The sequence below is a fragment of the Magallana gigas genome, chromosome 5 (assembly GCF_963853765.1).
Source record: "Magallana gigas chromosome 5, xbMagGiga1.1, whole genome shotgun sequence".
NCBI lineage: Eukaryota > Metazoa > Mollusca > Bivalvia > Ostreida > Ostreidae > Magallana > Magallana gigas.
This window is the reverse complement of record NC_088857.1, coordinates 39,406,809-39,419,175: the sequence shown is the minus strand read 5'-3', so window position 1 is coordinate 39,419,175 and position 12,367 is coordinate 39,406,809. Positions and strand designations below refer to the sequence as shown.

Genomic DNA, 12,367 nt, shown 5'->3' with positions numbered 1-12,367 from the left:
TTCATAACAAAACAATAGATACATAATCTACATAGCATTGAAAATGCAAGTAATAATATAATAACATATATTGAACTTTTATAAACATTACATCACATTTAAATGCATAATTGTAACTATCACAGGTCGTAGAGTTGTACTATAAAGTTTCATAGCTCAACAGAAGTAGCGGCAGAATTCTTTTTCCTAAATTGACAGGCATTTTGATGTGATGATTGACACTTTCTTTCTATTTGGTCATGCCCTCTCAAACTAAAAGAAACATAAATAAAACTAGATACGATCTCGTTACGAGTAACGAGTAGGTCTTCCGTTTAATTTTTTAAACGATTCGATTAAAATATCAATGAAATTTCAGAATTCTCCCTCAACCACCTCCTTTTAGATAATGTATACGATTGTCAATATCCTTTAAAATGCTTAACAAAGAGTTTTGCTTTTTCACATACAGCACATTAAAGATTTAACATTTTAGTCCCCTAAAATCTCTAATTACGTCATCAATGGGTTTGGAAATGAGTTTTACAAACAGATATTGCTGCTATCAACACCTTTGCTTCTATAATGCATTACAAAATCTTGATCATTTTTAAGGTATGAGTAATAGAGTTACGGAGTCTATTGGCCCTTAATTTAAGGGGCCAGCCCCTTTTTCTTGATTTTATACGAAAGGTCTCATGAATACTAACATTTTTTGTTCTTACATCCATCTAAAATTGTTGATCACTTTTGAGATACAAATGATTGAATATTTTAGGGGCCAGCCCTCTAGATCCTTAATGGGACAAAAATTTATGTTTTGATAAGGGGAATCAATTTAAATCATTTTTTCAAACAATTTCTCTTCTATGATGTCTAACAAAATATGTATACATCTCTAGTTATATTGCGTCCAAGTTTAAGTACTTTGGCCCCTAAAAATCCCTTATTACGTAATAAATGGGCTTGGCAATGATTTTTTCAAATAGATATTGGTACGATCAACAACTTTGCTTCTATAATGCATTACAAAATCTTTATCGTTTTTAAGATACTTGTAATAGAGTTTACGGAGGCCTTGGCCCCTTAAAAAAGGGGCCAGCCCCTTTTTCTTCATTTGTTTGAAAATGTCTTAAGAATACAAATATTTTTTGTTCTTACACCCATGTAAAATTGTTGATCATTTTTGAGATACAAATGATTGAATATTTTAGGGGCCAGCCCTCTAGATCCTTATTGGGGACAGAAAATCGTGTTTTGATTGATGGAATCGATTTAAATCATTTATTCAAACATTTTCTCTTCTATGATGTCTAACAAAATATGTATACTTCTCTAGTTATTTTTCGTCAAAGTTTAAGCACTTTGGCCCCTAAAAATCCCTTATTACGTAATAAATGGGCGTGGCAAGAGTTTTTCTAATAGATATTGGTACAATAAACAACTTTGCTTCTATAATGCTTTACAAAATCTTTATCGTTTTTTGTAATAGAGTTTATGACTGTCTTGGCCCCTAATTTAAGGGGCCAGCCCCTATTTCTTGATTTTGTTGAAAAGAACTTTTGATTATCTACCACTTTTGTTATATATGTATTAACAAAATATCAACTCTTAAAAAGATACAGATCAAAACGTATGAAAAATTTGATTCGAAATTCGTACCCAATTTTCGAGCCTAGGCGAGCTCATAGAAATGGCGCCATTGGCGCCAAAAAACTACATTGTGCACAACTTCAACCTATTGTCTACCTATCCTGAAAATTTCATATTCCTATCTCTGATAGTCTCTGAGTTTATGTCTGCACAAAATTAGTCGTAAAAACTTACAAAATCGGCCGTAAATCGAAACCGGAAGTGCCGATTTCAAAATTTAAAAAAACTTCTAGAATTATGACCACTGGCAATCATCTGTGAAAAAATGGTCGAAATCGGCCGAATAGTTTTCGAGAAATCGCGTGCACAAAATTTGTGGAAAAAAATAATAATAACTAGATACGATCTCGTTACGAGTAACGAGTAGGTCTTCCGTTCAATTTTTTAAACGATTCGATTAAAATATCAATGAAATTTCAGAATTCTCCCTCAACCACTTCATTTTAGATAATGTATACGATTGTCAATATCCTTTAAAATGCTTTACAAAGTGTTTTGCTTTTTCAGATACAGCACATTAAAGATTTAAGGTTTTAGTCCCTGAAAATCCATAAATACGTCATCAATTGGTCGGGCAATGAGTTTTACAAACTGATATTGTTTCGATCAACAACTTTGTTTCTATAATATATTACACAATCTTCATCGTTTTTAAGTTATTTGGAATAGAGTTTAAGAGTGCCTTGGCCTCTAAAAAAAGGGGCCAGCCCCTTTTTCTTGATTTTATACGAAAGGTCTCATGAATACAAATATTTTTTGTTCTTACACCCATGTAAAATTGTTGATCATTTCTGAGATACAAATGATTGAATATTTTAGGGGCCAGCCCTCTAGATCCTTAATGGGGACAGAAATTCGTGTTTTGATAAGTGGAATCAATTTAAATCATTTATTCAAACATTTTCTCTTCTATGATGTCTAACAAAATATTTCTACTTCTCTAGTTATTTTTCGTCAAAGTTTAAGTACTTTGGCCCCTAATAATCCCTAATTACGTAATAAATGGGCGTGGCAATGATTTTTCCTAATAGATATTGGTACGATCAACAACTTTGCTTCTATAATGCATTACAAAATCTTTATCGTTTTTAAGTTATTTGTAATAGAGTTTAAGAGTGCCTTGGCCTCTAAAAAAAGGGGCCAGCCCCTTTTTCTTGATTTTATACGAAAGGTCTCATGAATACAAATATTTTTTGTTCTTACACCCATGTAAAATTGTTGATCACTTTTGAGATACAAATGATTGAATATTTTAGGGGCCAGCCCTCTAGATCCTTAATGGGGACAGAAATTCGTGTTTTGATAAGTGGAATCAATTTAAATCATTTATTCAAACATTTTCTCTTCTATGATGTCTAACAAAATATGTATACTTCTCTAGTTATTTTTCGTCAAAGTTTAAGTACTTTGGCCCCTAAAAATCCCTAATTACGTAATAAATGGGCGTGGCAATGTTTTTTTCCTAATAGATATTGGTACGATCAACAACTTTGCTTCTATAATGCATTACAAAATCTTAATCGTTTTTATGTTATTTGTAATAGAGTTTATGAGTGTCTTGGCCCCTAATTTAAGGGGCCAGCCCCTATTTCTTGATTTTGTTGAAAAGAACTTTCGATTATCTACCTTTTTTGTTATATATGTTTTAACAAAATATTAACACATAAAAAGATACAGATCAAAACGTATGAAAAATTTGATTCGAAATTCGTACCCAATTTTCGAGCCTAGGCGAGCTCATAGAAATGGCGCCATTGGCGCCAAAAAACTACATTGTGCACAACTTCAACCTATGGTCTACCTATCCTGAAAATTTCATATTCCTATCTCTGATAGTCTCTGAGTTTATGTCTGCACAAAATGGGTCGTAAAAACTGACAAAATCGGCCGTAAATCGGAACCGGAAGTGCCGATTTCAAAATTTCAAAAAACTTCTAGAATTATGACCACTGGCTATCATCTGAGAAAAAATGGTCGAAATCGGCCGAGTAGTTTTCGAGAAATCGCGTGCACAAAATTCGTGGAAAAAAATAATAATAACTAGATACGATCTCGTTACGAGTAACGAGTAGGTCTTCCGTTCAATTTTTTAAACGATTCCATTAAAATATCAAAGAAATTTCAGAATTTCCACTCAACCCCTCCTTTTCAGATAATGTATACGATTGTCAATATCCTTTCAAATGCTTAACAAAGAGTTTTGCTTTATCACATACAGCACATTAAAGATTTAAGATTTTAGTCCCCTAATATCCCTAATGACATCATCAGTGGGTGTGGCAATGGGTTTTACAAACTAATATTGTTACAATCAACAACTTTACTTCTATAATGGTTTACAAAATCCTAATCGTTTTTAAGGTATTTGTAAGAGTTGTTTTTAAGTTATTTGTAATAGAAATTACGAGTCTCTTGGCCCCTAATTAAAGGGGCTAGCCCCTTTTTCTTGATTTCTGTGAAAAGGTCTTAAGAATACAGACATTTTGTGCTCTTACACCCATCTTAAATTGTTGTTCATTTTTGAGATACAAATGTTTGAATATTTTAGGGGCCAGACCTGTAGATCCCTAATGGGGACAGACATTGGTGTTGTGATAAGTGGAATCGATTTAAATCATAAATGCAAACATTTTCTCTTCTATGATGTCTAACAAAATATGTCTCCTTTTCTAGATATATTGCGTCAACGTTTATGTACTTTGGCCCCTAAAAATCCCTTATTGCGTAATAAAGGGGCGTGGCAATGATTTTTTCTGATAGATATTGGTATTATCAACAACTTTGCTTCTATAATTGATACCAATATCTTTATCGTTTTTAAGTTTTTTGTAATAGAATTTACGAGTCTCTTGGCCCCTGATGAAAGGGGTCAGCCCCTTTTTCTTGATTTCTTTGAAAAGGTCTTAAGAATACAAACATTTTTGCTCTTGCACCTATCTTAAATTGTTGTTCATGTTTGAGATACAAATGTTTGAATATTTTAGGGGCCAGCCCTGTAGTTCCCTAATGCAGACAGACATTAGTGTTTTTGATAAGTGGAATCGATTTAAATCATTGATGCAAACATTTTCTTCTCTATGATGTCTAACAAAATATGTCTACTTCTCTTGATATATTGCGTCAAAGTTTAAGTACTTTGGCCCCTAAAAATCCCTAATTACGTAATAAATGGGCGTTGCAATGATTTTTTCTAATAGATATTGGTACGATCAACAACTTTGCTTCTATAATGCATTACAAAATCTTTATCATTTTTAAGCTATTTGTTATAGAGTTTACGAGTGTCTTGGCCCCTAATTTAAGGGGCCAGCCCCTTTTTCTTAAATTGAATCGAAAGGTCTCATAAATTCTAACATTTTTTGTTCTGATATCTATTTAAAATTGTTCTTCATTTTTGAAATACAAATGTTTGAATATTTTAGGGGCCAGACCTCTAAATCCTTAATGGGGACGGAAATTCGTGTTTTGATAAGTGGAATCGATTTAAATCATAAATTCCAACATTTTCTCTTCTATGATGTCTAACAAAATATTTCTGCTTCTCTAGTTATATTGCGTCAAAGTTTAAGTACTCTGGCCCCTAAAAATCCCTAATTACGTAATAAATGGGCGTGGCAATGATTTTTTCTAATAGATATTGGTACGATCAACAACTTTGCTTCTATAATGCATTACAAAATCATTATCGTTTTTGAGTTATTTGTAATAGAGTTTATGACTGTATTGGCCCCTAAATAAAGGGGCCAGCCCCTTTTTCTTGATTTCGTTGGAAAGAACTTTTGATTATCTACCACATTTGTTATACATGTCTTAACAAAATATCAACTAATAAAAAGATATAAATCAAAACGTGTGAAAATTTTGAATGAAAATTCGTACCCAATTTTCGTGCCCAGGCGAGCTCCAAGAAATGGCGCAACAGGCATTAAACAACTACATGGTGCACAACTTCAAACTATCGTCTACCTATCCTGAAAATTTCATATTCATATCTCTTATGGTTTCCGAGTTTATAGCTGCACAAAATGGGTCGTCGAAAATTACAAAATGGCCGATAATTCGGTACCGGAAGTGACTACGAAAAAATTAAGAAAAATGTATTAAGTTTAGATCACGCCAAAACATCTGTGAAAAAATGGTTGAGATCGGTCGAATAGATTTCGAGAAATCTCGTGCACAAAATTTGGAAAAAAAAAATAATAATAATAAGAAACAGTACGAAAACAATAAGGTCTTCCGCTGGAAACGGAAGACCTTAATAATAACTAGATACGATCTCGTTACGAGTAACGAGTAGGTCTTCCTTGCGATTTCTGTTTTTAATCATACCATGAATAATCGATATAATTTTAGAATTACCCCCCCCCCCCCCACACACACACACACTTTCAGATAATGTATACAAATCCCTAATTACGTAATAAATGGGTGTTGCAATGAGTTTTCCAGATAGATATTGCTACAATTAACAACTTTGCTTTTATAATGCATTACGAAATCTTAATCGTTTTTATGTAATTTGTAATATACTTTACGAGTTTCTTGCCCCCCCCCCCCCAAAAAAAAGGGGGCCAGCCCCCTTTTCTTGATTTCTTTGAAAAGGTCATAAGAATACTAACAATTTTTGTTCTTACACCCATCTAAAATTGTTGATCATTTTTGAGATACAAATGTATGAATATTTTAGGGGCCAGCCCTCTAGATCCTTAATGGGGACAGGAATTCGTGTTTTGATAAGTGGAATCGATTTAAATCATAAATATAAACATTTTCTCTTCTATCATGTCTAACAAAAAATGTCTACTTCTCTAGTTATATTGCGTCAAAGTTTAAGTACTTTGGCCCCTGAAAATCCCTAATTACGTAATAAATGGGCGTGGCAATAATTTTTTCTAATAGATATTGGTACGATCAACAACTTTGCTTCTATATTGCATTACAAAATCTTTATCGTTTTTAAGTTATTTGTAATAGAGTTTAAGAGTACCCTGGCCCCTGATTTAAGGGGCCAGCCCCTTTTTCTTGATTTCTTTGAAAAGGTCTTAAGAATACTAACAGTTTTTGTTCTCACACGTATTTAAAATTGTTCATCATTTTTGAGATACAAATGTTTGAATATTTTAGGGGCCAGCCCTCTAGATCCTTAATGGGGACAGAAATTCGTGTTTTGATAAGTGGAATCGATTTAAATCCTTTATTTAAACATTTTCTCTTCTATGATGTCTAACAAAATATTTCTACTTCTCTAGTTATATTGTGTCAAAGTTTAAGTTCTTTGGCCCTTAAAAATCCCTAATTACGTAATAAATAGGCGTGGCAATAATTTTTTCTAATAGATATTGGTATGATCAACAACTTTGCTTCTATAAAGCATTACAAAATCTTAATCGTTTTTAAGTTATTTGTAATAGAGTTTAAGAGTACCCTGGCCCCTGATTTAAGGGGCCAGCCCCTTTTTCTTGATTTCTTTGATAAGGTCTTAAGAATACTAACAGTTTTTGTTCTCACACGTATTTAAAATTGTTCATCATTTTTGAGATACAAATGTTTGAATATTTTAGGGGCCAGCCCTCTAGATCCTTAATGGGGACAGAAATTCGTGTTTTGATAAGGGGAATCAATTTAAATCCTTTATTTAAACATTTTCTCTTCTATGATGTCTAACAAAATATTTCTACTTCTCTAGTTATATTGCGTCAAAGTTTAAGTACTTTGGCCCCTAAAAATCCCTATTTACGTAATAAATGGGCGTGGCAATAATTTTTTCTAATAGATATTGGTATGATCAACAACTTTGCTTCTATAATGCTTTACAAAATCTTTATCGTTTTTAAGTTATTTGTAATATATTTTACGAGTGTTTTGGCCCCTAAATAAAGGGGCCAGCCCCTTTTTCTTGATTTTGTTGGAAAGAACTTTTGATTATCTACCACTTTTGTTATATATGTCTTAACAAAATATCAACTGATAAAAAGATATAAATCAAAACGTGTGCAAATTTTGAATGAAAATTCGTACCCAATTTTCGTGCCCAGGCGAGCTCCAAGAAATGGCGCAACAGGCATTAAACAACTACATGCTGCACAACTCTAAACTATCGTCTATATATCCTGAAAATTTCATATTCATATCTCTTATGGTTTCCGAGTTTATAGCTGCACAAAATGGGTCGTCAAAAATTACAAAATGGCCGACAATTCGGTACCGGAAGTGACTACGAAAAAATTAAGAAAAATGTATGAAGTTTAGATCACGCCCTAACATCTGTGAAAAAATGGTTGAGATCGGTCGAATAGATTTCGAGAAATCTCGTGCACAAAATTTGGAAAATAATAATAATAATAATAAGAAACAGTACGAAAACAATAAGGTCTTCCGTTGGAAACGGAAGACCTTAATAACGATAAGATAATCTCTTGCAAAATTTATCTTTATACCATAAAACCACTTGAATCAAGTTTCCTCGCATTGACATTAGAATCTTAACTACTGAAGAGTACTTCATTTTGCGAATATTGTATGTTTTGTATTCTGTGATGCATATTAAAATGAAAGTATAATAACTTTTTGAAAATAAAACAGAGAATCAGCTCGGGTATAAAACCGTAAATAGCAAGACATCTTTCCTTTTGTATTACCCTCGCTAAAGTATTAATACGGCTTGCAGGAAAGGCGGTTGTCATTTGTTTTCATCACAGATTTAAATATACATGTATTTTGAAAAAAGGGTTAAAACGTTCTCAAATACCTACCGATTCTAATCATCTTTTGTGCACAACACCCTGGAGCAGCCTTTCCTACAGGAACCATGGGAACCAGTGCCGGACCATTGAGATGTACGAGAGGTGTAAGAGGCATCGGCGCTGGGTTTGATATGACAGGTCCCATTACTGGCAATAACGGACCACTCTAAAAAAATCATTGTGAAAATTACTTCTTAAAGGTTTGGTTATAGTTCTCTCTCTCTCTCTCTCTCTCTCTCTCTTTCTCTCTCTCTCTCTCTCTCTCTCTCATACAGAACTTTTATCGCAATACTTTTTAATGTAGCTTAATTGTTACTTACAAAAACTGGAATTCTGTTTCTTTGATAAAGTGCTATCCCATTTGGTCTTGTCCGCATTAGTCGTCTAAGCAAAACAACTCTTCGAGCATTTGCAATTGAATTCGCATTCACAGACTGTGGAACCAACTGTGGGTGTTGTTGTGTTAAAGTGAAGGCACCTCTTAATGATCTTCGTGCGACTTGCGGTTTTATATCATTTGATTTGCTGAAGATAGAGGTGATTAACCGGTGTTGATTAGATGGTTTGGTATATAGTATTCTTTGAGGTTGCAGAATTTGTTGATTATCAACTTGTGCTGTTTGTCTTAGCAAAACACCTCTTCGAGGATTTGTAATTAAGTTTACATTAACAGGCTGTTGAAACAACTGTGCCTGCTGATCCCTTAAAGTGAAAGTATCTTTTATCGATCTATGTACTACTTGTGGAGTTATACCATCCGATGCGCTTGAAATAGAGGTAATTAATTGAGGTTGGTTAGCTGTTTTAGCATACAGAATTGTTTGAGGTTGATTATCCACTTGTGCTGCTGATACCAATTGTACTTCCGGCGCAGAGAAAGGCTGATGGACTTCATTAACATGAAGATTAGAATTTCTAAGAATACCCTTTATTTGCAATGATCTTGAAGGTGTTTCTATAACATTGATATTCGTTGCAATATCCTTTCTTTGGGTTGTTTCAGAGGGTACATTTACGAGATAAATTTTAGTTTGACTAGACACCTCTGGGTTTTGTTGAATTTCTGGCTGTTGAAAGTATTCTCCGTTTGACGTTTGTGGCTTTATCTGGAATTCCGAATTTGCAGTATGTGAGATTTGCATAGAACCTGTGCCTGAACTCATCGTGATGGGATTTAAATTGATATCCGAATTCGTTCCGTGCGCTGCTCGTAACTCTAAATTTTTATTTTTAACGTCCTTTAATAGTGACGGCCTGTTTTCCAATTCTATTAGTATTGGCTTTACCATTGTGTTTGGAAAGTCCTTATGTATGCGATTCATCTCTGAAAGCACTTCACGTGGAGTAATATCGACGTTATTTTGACCAGATGTAATTGTACTCACTGCCAGCAGGCACGCGCAAAAAACGATGTTTTCCATCCTGCAAAATAGAAACAAACGATAGACTAGGTATTTTCATATTATATTTAATTAATATTTGTTTACATTTATTATATTACAGATTGCTTTCATAACAAAGAATATACATGGTTTTCAATTATCCGTTTTGGTTGAAAAGTGCAAGAGCTTTGCAAAACGTTGTAACGATTATTTCACCGCCCTTTTCGTTATCAATGCATTTTTGTATTTAAACTATTCATCTTAGATCTTTAATTTCTTTTAAAACGTTTACTTCTTATTAAATTACATCATAAAATTGCAATCTTGCAATTGCAGTCAATTTTTTTTATAATTATCATAAAAGCAAACCAAAATTTTTCAAATTAAATTTCTGATGCATCGTAAAGGCAAGAAGAGATATGAACTAATTCATAAATAAACTATAACTACTAGAAGAGCATTCGTAATAGGTCTGTTTGATCTCAATTTCTATATCTTATCTGCCTGATTAACATTTGAAAATAAAAGCTGCATGACATATGCATGTGAAATAACACATACCTTTAGGTGATCAAATATTAAAATCGAAACATGTAAATGAAAAATCAAATGAATTCATATTCGTTAAACAATCCGAGATGTTTCTCTCATTTCATTATACATGAAATTAAATCGACATTGGTCTTATAATATCTGTATATTATACTGATGTAGACATTACTTATCGTATAACACTCACCTCTTCAGTTGCAGTGAATATGATGACATCGAGTAGTTTTCCGATATTTATACGAATACCAACTTAAAAATAAAACAAGGTCCCTCTGTAATCATTATGTGTTAAATATAATTTCCTAAATGGAAAGCAAGTTCTGAATCCATTTGCATTTTACCAATTAAAGAATAGATAATGTTGAAAAGTGAAGATTGATCATGTATCACGATTTATAGAATAATATAATTTTATTCCTGTTACTCCAGATTGAGTATGCATCTTTAATTTAATGTTTTCCCAGTGAGGCAAATTAACGTGATTTACTTCGTGTCTATAAAAAAAAATATTTAAAGATCTTAAGATATACATGTAAAGTGCATACATGTTGACATTTCAATTGGTATGGAACATAGTGTTCGTCAATTTCAAAAGTACTGCAGTGAAAATGCAACTGATAGTATGCTTTTAAAAATATCTGATGAAAAATGAATTTTAAGGACTTATGCAGTGTTTACAATTATTATCTAACCGTTGCATGTTTCCTTACATAATATGTATCAAATGTTTTACAAGCTTTGTACTTGAACTAATTTAACTTCTTTGTTTTCTTAACCGTATGACCTCGTCCAATTATTAATGCAATTTTGATGTTCTTCGCTTTTTTGCATTCTGATTTTTGAGGATAGTTAACTTATCCTTAATAAGGTTAAGTTAAAATGAAAACACTTAAGGATTTACCTGATATTTTTTTCGGAAAATGAAATTGGTTATGTGGATACAATATTTTACGAAACGTTAAAAGACAAGAATGTGTGAATTTTGATATGAAATGTAGTCAATACACAACAACCAATGTTGTGAAAAGCTAAACATTTTATTTAGGATGCCATACAATAACAAACAAAAATTAAATTTTTCTATCAAAATTTGTTGATTACTAAGTTCCACGAACCCATTTATCAGTCCTATTATAAGAACTTGTTTAACTTTCAAATAAAAACTGGAAAAGCATAGACATTAATAAAATTAAAAACATAATTATTACATGATAAGAACATATGGAAATTTTATTACAAATAATTAAATAATATATTAAGCTGCAATTCGTTTTTACATCAATATAAGTTACGACCCAGCAGATGTTGTGATTATTGTCAAGACACAACAGAGAATATTGAACAGGTAATTTTTTTTATGGGACAATGTCAAAGAAATTTGGTCAAAACTGTGTACGATTATGCAGCTAGATATTATGTGGAAACATGTAATCATAGGTTTCTATTATGAAAATAATTTTAAGGCACATTTTTGAATAGTATTATATCTTTTGTTGTTCATAGAATTTACAAATTTAAGATGTTATGTAGATTTTAGAAGAAAAACCAAGCAGCAAAGTCAGAGAATATGTGATGAATTATTTAATAAGAGATTTGAATTACACTACAATGTACTTAAACTTACAAAATATTCACCAAAATTTAAAACATTAATAAATATATTGTGATTACTGTTGTATACCCTAGATACTTAGGCTCTGCTAATGTGTGTATATGCTACACCCGGGGACCATGCGGTGGACTGTATGTAGATGTGTTTGTCCTCCAGGTTAGCTAGCTAGGGCATCGCATGTATATTTACTGTATATTTCTATCTATTACTAAACTAGCTTAATTTGTACCAGTTTTTCCTGTTTTTTTGTGTACACAAGTATATATAAATATAATTATTATTATTATTATTATTAAGGTCTTCCGTTTCCAACGAACCTTATTTCGACGAGATCTCAAAAACAGTAACGACATGAACAACAAAACTTTGTGGGATGATAGACCTATGTATGTACATGTGTTAACACTATTTTGTTTTATCCGGCGTAACTTCCGGTCGTCACAGGA

The 12,367-nt window shown here is 32.4% G+C and overlaps 1 long non-coding RNA gene across 1 annotated transcript; it reads right to left on the bottom strand.

The window, feature by feature from the left end:
* On the bottom strand, positions 1-9,794 carry LOC109619469 (uncharacterized). The gene is made up of 3 exons (XR_010714268.1): positions 8,696-9,794; positions 8,385-8,541; positions 1-252 (listed from the first exon to the last, which is right to left on the bottom strand). It is a non-coding gene; the product is annotated as an uncharacterized lncRNA (long non-coding RNA).
* Between the last annotated feature and the right edge of the window lie 2,573 nt (positions 9,795-12,367).